Source organism: Mytilus californianus, unplaced genomic scaffold (genome assembly GCF_021869535.1).
Source record: "Mytilus californianus isolate M0D057914Y unplaced genomic scaffold, xbMytCali1.0.p SCAF_1, whole genome shotgun sequence".
NCBI classification, from domain to species: Eukaryota; Metazoa; Mollusca; class Bivalvia; order Mytilida; family Mytilidae; genus Mytilus; species Mytilus californianus.
Window position 1 is genome coordinate 20,066,133 of NW_026262581.1, and position 10,137 is coordinate 20,076,269.

A 10,137-nucleotide genomic window follows, 5' to 3' on the forward strand; every position below is an offset into this window, starting at 1 on the left:
ACATAGCTTCCGTAGTTACCGGAATGTTCAAAGCTGAAATTAATAATAATTTTTGAAAGACTTAATGTTCTAAAAATCGCAAAAAAACGTGATGAAAAAATTTACGACATGGTGTTGTGTAAAACAGAACGGATTTTACGCAAAACTTTGCGAAACTCTACCAAATTTTCCCAAAAAAACCCACCAAAAAATGCATGTACAGTTTTTAAAGGAATATAAAACATGTTGGTTAATCAGGTGAATTGTATTTGTGTGTCTAATAGAAAAAGGGATATATGGAATATCCATCCATGTCATGATGACATAAAATCAGTATACATGCACAAAATAATAGACACACATAAAACGCAAAGTAACAGCGCTGTTATTGCTGTTCTTCATATCAAACTCGCAGTGAGGCCTTCAACACAGAGCAATTTTTTTTTAACTCACTGCAAGTTGAAGACGGTCCCGAGCACCGGCTTGAGAGGAAATCTTTGCAAGAATAATTTGAATAGACTTTGTCAGATGCAACACCACCAAATCGTCATAGTCTTAAAGTCAAAATTAGTACTTTGGCAAAATGTATTTTATGTTTTTATATCATAATATTTTCAAGATGTAAAGGTGAACTAAAAACGGATTTTTTTTTTTCAAGATACATGGTGAGAAAATTGTCAGATTTTTAAAAGATTATACGATAAAAACTGTTGTGTGAATCCGAAAGAAAACTATACAATAGGAATTTTGAATAGAATGTGAGATAGGATTTTTTCAAATGTTCTTCAAGGAAATAAAATGAAACCTCATATACATAGACTAACTGAAAATCCATTTATAATTCAAATTTCGGAGTTATCTCCCATTATACCGTCAAATTAAAGAAATTTGAAATAGTAAAACAAATAATTCCGTATTTTTTAAAACATTCAAACTATAATTCAACATAAACAATTCTTCATTTGAATATAAAATCTAAGAAATTTGTTGCATGTTTGCCTCCAAATTTGCATATTTCTTCAGAGAGCATTAACGATTGTTTATGGCTGTTTTCCAGAAAAAAACCGCAACCCCAAATCGACCTTAATGTCATCGTTTGTTTCATTGTGACTCATTTCATACTGTAAGCATGGGAAAAGGCCTTAGCTATATATGGGAGATATTTAAATATTTTTTCAGCACATACTCGCCCACAGAGTGGTGAAGAAAGAATTACTAGTCTAGCGCAGAATCTTGAAGAAAGGATTTCTTTATTTAGACCTTCAAGGTCAAGATTCACTGCTGCCTCCTGTAATATTAGGCGGAAGAATAAAAAACCAAGGACTTGGACATGTGAATTCGTTTGCTTGTCAAACAAAGACGCAATTAAAACCCCCACCGGAGAATAAAAAGTGATGCTCAAAAGAGCAGGCATGGGTAGCAAGAAAATTCAGTTTTGCTTGGATGATAACGAAGAACTCTTTCAAAAAAAAATAATGAGCGATGAGGGATTTAGTTAACTACAAGATTGTGGCGGATTTGAGCTTCTTCGTTGTCAGAGCAATTGCAGAATACTAGAAATTAGTTCTAGTAAATGTACACCAGAAAGTTTGAGGTCAAATATTGGTGGCCAATCAAAAAGGAGTAGGTTCGATAAGGCCCTAAAATGGCCCCTAATTCTAGCTGAAATTTGAAATTAGGATTTATTTACCAATGTCACAAGGAATCCTAGGTAATATAATGACTAGATTGGAAAAACCTCTTTTTGTTGAAGATTTGTGTTTTTGCGTTCTATTCATGACGTCAAAAATAGCACTCATTTTGATTTTCCGCGAAAATTCGATGAAAACGGGTAAATTAACGTAGATCAGAACCTTTTGCAGAAACACAAAGCACATCTACTGTTAACCTTCAAACAGAATTTGATTCGGTAGACAATTCAGAAGAAGATCTTCCAGATTTGTATTCGCCTTCATTAGCTAGAAATAATATTAATGAAACAACTAATGAAATGACGGGACAGACTGAAGATCTATTGAAGCAAACAATAAACTCTTGCATAGATTTCTGTACCGAACATAAGGTAACAGATCATGTTGACATTCTTCGGCACATACAAGAGAAAATTGTTTGTGGCCGAGACCTGGATCTTGCAGATGATGCCACAATTAATGATGGTGAAACCAATTTTATAATGGTTGATAGGGATACTTTGTTGCAATCGGCATTTGAAGAGATACCTGCCCTTACAGATCTTGGATTGACTTTGCAAGTACAGTTTTATGAGGAGGTATTGTTACATGTATATCATTAATTATACCATATTCAATGTAGTCCATGCAAAAATTTTACAGCAAAATGAGGCAATATATGGGACAAAACGTATGAATTATCCCATGTTAGTTAATTTTGAAAAACAAAAGAAAAGTACTTAGTCTGCGATTTATCCCCAGCGATTGATAAAATTCACTCTAGCTTATTTATTGGTTTACCCCCTTTAGCGGAGTTTGAATCCACACTTCTGTAGCAGTGTAATTATTCCAAACTTACTTGATATGAATATTCAGACAATCAAAATTGACAAAAGACATAATGGTTTTACGACATATTTGTCTTCTAAAAGGATACAATTTACTTATAACCAAAATATGTCGTTTAAACTTCTAAACTTATTTTTGGCATTTACGACACAGCGTTTACCATTAAAGACGGTGGTATTGACCACTAGATCAAATCTGTTCAAATCATCAATATACTAGGATATATAATTGTTTACATCAATGTTAATTAGTCCTGTTGCCGATGTAGTCCGCTCCTTCCTCCTCCAGCAGGAGCTTGGCTTTCAAAGCCTTATAATTTGTTCCCTTTCACATATATAAGCTACTATGTATTACGTCTATCGTTGTCATTAAATTTTTAAGATTCATCTACTTATGTTAGTCACTTTCGACTAACTTAATAGTAATGCTATACATTAACGTTCATTTAGCGGTTTTCTTTCTTGAAACTATACAAACTAAGATTTTATACAGTTACCTGAAAATTATTTGTACACATTAAATGTTTTGAAACGTTATAAAATTGATTTCGATAAAGTGGCAAATAGTGTGGTAATGATGGCAGATATCCATGGAAATCCTATGCGAAGAAATCACATATTCATCTGCTTCTCTGAAAATGATTAGCAAATACTAACCTAAAATCCTATAATTCCCGTACGAAATTATAAGGCCGGTATTACGCCTGGAAATCTTACCAGGCGTAAGTGGTAGTTACGTGTCCAGATCCAGGGGCTCTTTTCACAAAACATCTTACGACAAAAATTTATCGCAAGTTATAATGAAATGTTCATGACTTACGAGTGTTTTTTCTCGTAAGAATTTTTATGAAATTAGTCGCTGGCGTAAGGGAGCAGGAAACGTAAATTTGTAGCACTTACAGGCGTAGAAAAAAATGATTAACCTGACGTAATAAATCGAAATAAGCAAGGCGTAAATTTTCATACGGGCGTTAACTTTTGGAAGGACGTAAATCATAATACCCTTAATGCTTTGTTTAAAGGATCATGGGAATTTTTTTTCAAACTTAGGCTCACTGGTATTAGCTTATATGACAGCTTGATTATGATATATTCTGATGAAATTAGTTTTTTTATGCTTTTTGGAAGAACTTGAAATTGGAATTATGGAATCAAATTGATGAATGAAAATTGTGAAATGAAAGGAAAGTAGTATACATGGTAAATTATTATTTTTTAACATTAAATTTCAATTATAATTTCTGGAAACCTTAAAAAATTCATCCTTGAATAATAACTTGAAAGGCTTTCACAAGATAAATTGCAGTATTATCATTTTTTTTTTTGTTCAATGACATTAATTTTCAAAACAACTTAGTTAAAATGCTAGTTTTATTTCAAGAAAAATAATTGTCATAATTCTTATCTAAACTTAAACTTATTTTATCAAGTGTCTGTCTAATATGTTTCTATTTTTATAGCTTCTTCGGTGGTTGATATTTCAACTTGTATATCAAACAATGAGACATTTTAGGCAACAGTACAAGTTTCAAAAATACACAAAGTACACAGCTAGAGTAGTAGCTAGTATACTGATTCAAATTAAGTGTAGTATTATGTAAGGATATTACGCCTGGGTTTAACTTTATTTATTGACCAGACGTACTCATTTGTATATTACGTCTGGTTTTCTGTCGACCAGGCGTACTCATTTAAATATTACGCCTAATTTTACGCCTGGTTTCCACCTCAGTTACGCTTGGTTTCCGCCTGGTTTACGCATGGTTAAATTATTTGACGCCTGGACATACATTCCTAAATCACTGCAATGACGCAAGGATAAAGTATGATTTCTACGCCTGGTTTCCGAGTAATTTACAGGCTTCACATTTCGTACAGGATAGATTGAAAATAAAGAGGCTAAGTGAACGTTACATTTGGTCAGACAGTGACGTTTATTGTTTCCAATGAGGCTCTTCAAATGCAATATTTTCGAAACATTTCTCTATTTTAGGGTGCAGTTGATTTGGGTGGACCACGAAAAGAATTTTTCGCAATTCTTATGAGAGAAATCAAACAGAAGTATTTTGATCCAGTAAAGGAATGGTCAAAAGATTACGAAATTGTTGGGAAGATATTTGGTAATTATTTCCCACTAGATTATGCATATGCTCTTCTCGCTACAACTAATATCTCGATGATTTAGCTCGTAATTAGTTTCGAATCAATAATTTTTGCTGAATTCAAATTTGTAAGTCGAAATTCGTGTAAAATTCTATTTGAAACAATATCGGAATTCACTATCGACAGCCAAGGATTACATACAACCATTACAAACCGACCCTCCAGTTCAAGTGGACCCTAAGCTTGCGAAGATATTTTGTATAAGGGTCTCAGAAGTTAGCAAGTCTGTGTCCTCCATTAAAAACTTGGTTTCAAAACATCTGTCGCTGTTCTGCATAAAGTATAATCTATCAAATACACGTTCTGCTAAAACGGATATACTTCTGTTTTGAACATGTTGAATGTCTCCATGTTTTAATGAATATTTGCATATAAATATCTTAAATTGTTAAAACTTTTAACTGTGAAAAAATTGAAATGGCTTCTGAAGTACTGAAGAACTGAACATCGGATGACCGCAAGTTATGTTGGATGATGATTAAATGACAGGCGGTAATATTATACCTGCCAGACAGATATGTACACCTTACAATTTTATTGAATACACATGATATAAATGACCTATTCATCCGCCAATACAATTTTTCGGTACGTGTGCATAGATATTAATGATTTGTTTTTACTTATATATGTATATTTCACGACATAACATTTTCATATATTTACTTATGTTCTTAAAAAATATTTTCATGAGTATTCATTGAAGAAATGAATTTATAACAAGCGATAAGGAATATTATTTTTCACTCGATAATATCCGCGTATTTATACAAAATACGTTCGGTTATCAGTCAAACGCAGAAGGCACGTGTGCAGAAATATCCGCGGCAACAGAACACCGGTATGACATCTCAAGGTCACATCCGATGTAATTTCTCTTAGTTACTTCTTGTGTATTCTTTTAAAAGGTATAAACAACTTAACATGTACTATATTTAGCTTGGAACATAAAGCAAGTGACCGAATTAATTGAAAAAGGTTATGAATCAACTATTCTGTATTTAAAAAAATCCTATATTTATCTTTCTGTTTCTGTTCTAGCTCTAAGCATCCTCCAAAATGGACCTCTACCACGAATCATGACAACAGATTAATTATTTTTAATAGAAGAACTTTTTGAAAAGGAGGAACCAAGGCAATTTATAAAAGACCTTCGCAAGGGTCTTGATTCTTTGGGATTTTATCAGGTACAGCTATAACACATTGAATTAATAACATAGGAAACTGAAAATTGCATTCAGAATACATAGCATGACTGAGGATGTGGGAAATCTAATACATAGATCTGTTTCATAATCTTAAGTGTGAAATAAATTGAATGAATGGGTTCAGTTTGTGAAAAGTACAATAGCACAAATAAATAATTAAATATGTTTCCTGTAATTGTGGTGACACATTCAATGTTTACCAAAGACCGAGTTCAAAAACGAATGGAATGCAAGTTAAAAATTAACGGTTTCTTCTGCATAAATACAAACGGCTGTAATCTCAGGTCAGTCTATATGAGGGTAAGCATAAACAGCTGAACCGATGGCATAGGTGGTGTTACTCATTGAAAGGTCAAAAAGATGATTGTTAATAGCATTTAGTGAAGTAACAATCATGGAAATAAAAACACAATTATTGCTACAACATTGTCATATTTACGAGACAGATATTTCATAACAGTTAACTGAATCGTGATGGCGTCCGAAACAATTTTGAGTAGTTACTTCAACTTTCCCGACAGGAACCATTAATATTGGTTCAATAGCTTTCTTGTAATCAGCTTCCAGTACTAGTATCTCCTTTAAAGGAAATCAATGTCTGGAATGTCGTTTTAAAAGGGAGGTATACTCTACGTCACTCAGAAGATGCAAGAATGCTGATACATAGTTCATAACTTGAATGCTGCATTCATTTCTTTTGTCGCACAGTAAACTTCTTAATTAACCCCCATCTCCAATTTTTAAATGCTAGTCTAGATATAAAAAAAAAAACAACAGTATCTATGGTATCCCTCCTTTCAGGTGTGATGGAGTTAACTTTGAATTCCTTTAAATAGTGAGACGACGTCATATTTATATCATACCTTGAAAGTGAAAGGCTGATACGCGCTTCTTCTCAACATCACGAGACGCTTTTGTTTGAAGTCACTCTGATATAATATTTGGCTTCGAGCATCATTGTTGAAATGCGCATCTTGTGCACAAAAAATTTTTACCATTAATTTTGTTACTATATAAAAATTGTATCCTAAATAGCAACGCGTAGGTAGAAGAAGGTGACACAATGTGTTCGGCATGAACCACATATACTGAGTTTATCATTTATTATTTTCAGTTGGTAATTAAGAAGTTTACCCTCATTAGTACACTTGTTCACACCAATTCCATCAATTCCAATCACTTTGAAGAAGATAACAACATTATTGAAGTCAGAGTTTTCAGCAGATGGGTCAAATCGAATGAAAGCAGAAAAAAAAGTCTATTCTAAATTTCGAAAATATTTAAGAGAAGCTGCTAGTAAGTATTACTTTTATTAGACCATTAATGTTTTAGTCAAATAATTCATCTATTGGTTCTAGCAATGTTAAATGACCCTTTTTGCGCAATTTTCAATTCTGAATAGCATGTGATTTTTTTTTCAATGGCTGAGAAAATTTTACCCAATATATGACTTATTGTAAACTTAATGGAATAGTCTCTTTGGCACGAGTCCAGGTCTTTTCGGCGCTTCAGTAGTTTTTAAATTCCTATAATTTACATAAGTACTTAGGTACAGGAACTATCCACAGCGATCACTGATAAACTAATATACTTGTATATTATCAGTACCTGCTGTGGATAGTTAACTAGGAGTTGATAGCAAAGAGAAAATACATGTTATATGTGGTCTATTTATATTAATATAACACAGAAAAACGCGAAATTAACTGTGGAAAACAAAATAATATCGGATTTTGCAAAAAAAGGAGAGGAGCTAAACAAATAGATTGTCCAGTCCACAAGTACTATGGACGTTTTTATACTATGCAAAAAGAAAAATCCAGTCGTTATTCTACTTCATCAAAGCCCTTTGACCGCTAGACGACACAGAATCAATTGAGTAACTTCACTAGTTCACTTATCGTATTTCTTAATTTTGCGGTTATAACACATGCACGGAAGCGTATAAACGTAATGGCCCTTATTCAATCTTTGCGTAATTTCGGTAACAGTTTGCTGAATAAAGTACATCTCCTTGGTATGTAAACTTCAGGCTACGATTACACACAAAATTAAACAATACGATTAGTGTTACTTCCAAGACTAATTTCCGAAATGCATTTGCGGACGAGACCCATCTTCATACGGAAATTGCAGGTTACAATAACATCATTTCTGTCATCACGTGTCGTCCGTCGTCGTCGTCCGGTATTGTTGACAAAAATATTTATCTTCTCCTCTGAAACTATTAAGCCAACTTTAACCAAAATGCGCCTTAATCATCTTTGTGGTACCATAGTTTAAAAAATGTTTCCGATCAACCCACTTTTCAACCAAGATGACCCATATGGCTAAAAATAGAAATCTGACAGGAAAATAAATGTTGAGACTGTTCAGATCTATCTGCTGTCCATTCAGTGGCGGATTCAGGGGGAAGGGGTTCCGGGGGTTGGAACCCGCCCCTTTTTTTGACAATCAATGCCTTTTATAAATGGCTGGATCCGCCCCTGCCATTTGTGTCAAAACTGTCAGACGACTTCTTGCAGGAGCTATAGCCCTTAAATGTCAAATTTTATCTTTTTCTTGCATTTTTTTTCTATTTCAAAGCTACAAAGGATGTAGAAAAAAATTCAGTAGGAAAAAGGGTTAGCAAGGAAAGAACTACAAATAAGTCAACATGGATGAAATCGTAAGACGACTCCTTATTGCTGGTGCTCCTATTAAAGGAGGACGATACAGAACATATATACAACCGAAAATTACATGTGACATATATACAACAAAAGAAACTATACACAAGTTTGAATTGAAATTTATCATTAAATATAATAAATAGGAAAAACTGTTAAATTATCCAATGAAAAATATTCATTTGCAAAGCAAATGCATATGATCAGGCGCGTAGCTACGTTTACGTCAAAACGCCCGGGCGTACACATAAATTTAGGAGAAAAAATAATTTAATCTAAACAAATAAAAAAAAAAGCTTAAACCACACGAGCCTTGATATTCTTTCTTCAATAATAAATTTTAAAAGTCACGAAATTTACTTTTTAATGAAATGGTATCATATTACATACGGTATTTGTTCATTTTCTGTCAAAGTCTGATCTACTGTGAATTCTACTCAGTTTCCTATTGTTTAAAGCAATTCGTTCGATGTGTAGTTTGCATTTTTGACGAGCTTGCGACATTCATGTCGCGAAAACGAGACCGTGGCTTAGCGTTCCTAGATTCCGTCGGCGTCGTCAATATTTAGGTTTAGTCTGTAACAGTTGTTCAAGTTATTTTTGATTTTATCAATAACTTTGTCAGACATTCATGGAATTTTACGGAAGTTAGACAGAAGCTTTTTATGACCAAATTTAAGACAGTATTCAGAGCAAAATTTTATGAATATTTCTTTTGATTTTTGTCTCGCTTTGACGGAGTCAAAAAGTGAGACATAGGTATGTTGTTTCCTGCGTCGTTGTCGGCGGCGGCGTCAACAATGTATAAGTTTGTAATTAGGTCACTTTATGAGGAACCACTAGTGGTAGGCAAATAATATTTGGTATGCAGTTGTATTAGCATTGGCACATCTCATTTCCATGGAGATTATTTGGCCCAGCCCCCTCAGTCATGGGCTATTGACTTTGAAACTTTTGCTTGGTTTACATGCATTAGTTTGTGATAAGTTTGTTTATGGGGAACAACTAGTGTTATGTCAACGATATTTTACTACTATAGGGGGTGTTTAACGACCTTGATTACCAACGAGGGTCTCGCACGGTTGTTGACTAAATGGACTTAGTTTTTGTTTACAGTTAATATTTAGATGCCGTACAAGGTTGTTTTTTTCAGACATCAATTACTTTGTCAAACCTTCATGAAATTTTACCTAAGTTGGACACAAACTTTTTATGATCAAAAGTCAGTTTCCAGAGCATAATGAAAATATATATATTTTTTTTATTTTCCGTATTTTACTAATAAAAGGACTTTGGTGTTTTGTAGTTAATAAGTAGATACATTTTGAGGTTAAAGTTTGTTACACATCAATTACTTTGTCAAACTTTCATGGAATTTTATGAACATTTGGCAGAAGCTTTTTAATGATTTTAAAAGAGATAATTTTGAAATTATTTTCATTTTTTTTTATTTTTCAGTATTTTACTGACTTGTTTTTTTTTTTATAATTAACAGACGGTCTGTTTTTACATGATATATTTGTAAACCTTCATAGATTGTTATGAACCTTGGAAATAAGCTTATCTTCAAGATAAATTTTTTTTTTTCTTAAATCCTGCA

The 10,137-nt window shown here is 33.1% G+C and overlaps 1 pseudogene; it reads left to right on the forward strand.

The window, feature by feature from the left end:
• Positions 1-222: 222 nt before the first annotated feature.
• LOC127714308 (uncharacterized) lies at positions 223-7,493 on the forward strand (annotated as a pseudogene).
• The last annotated feature ends 2,644 nt before the right edge of the window (positions 7,494-10,137 follow it).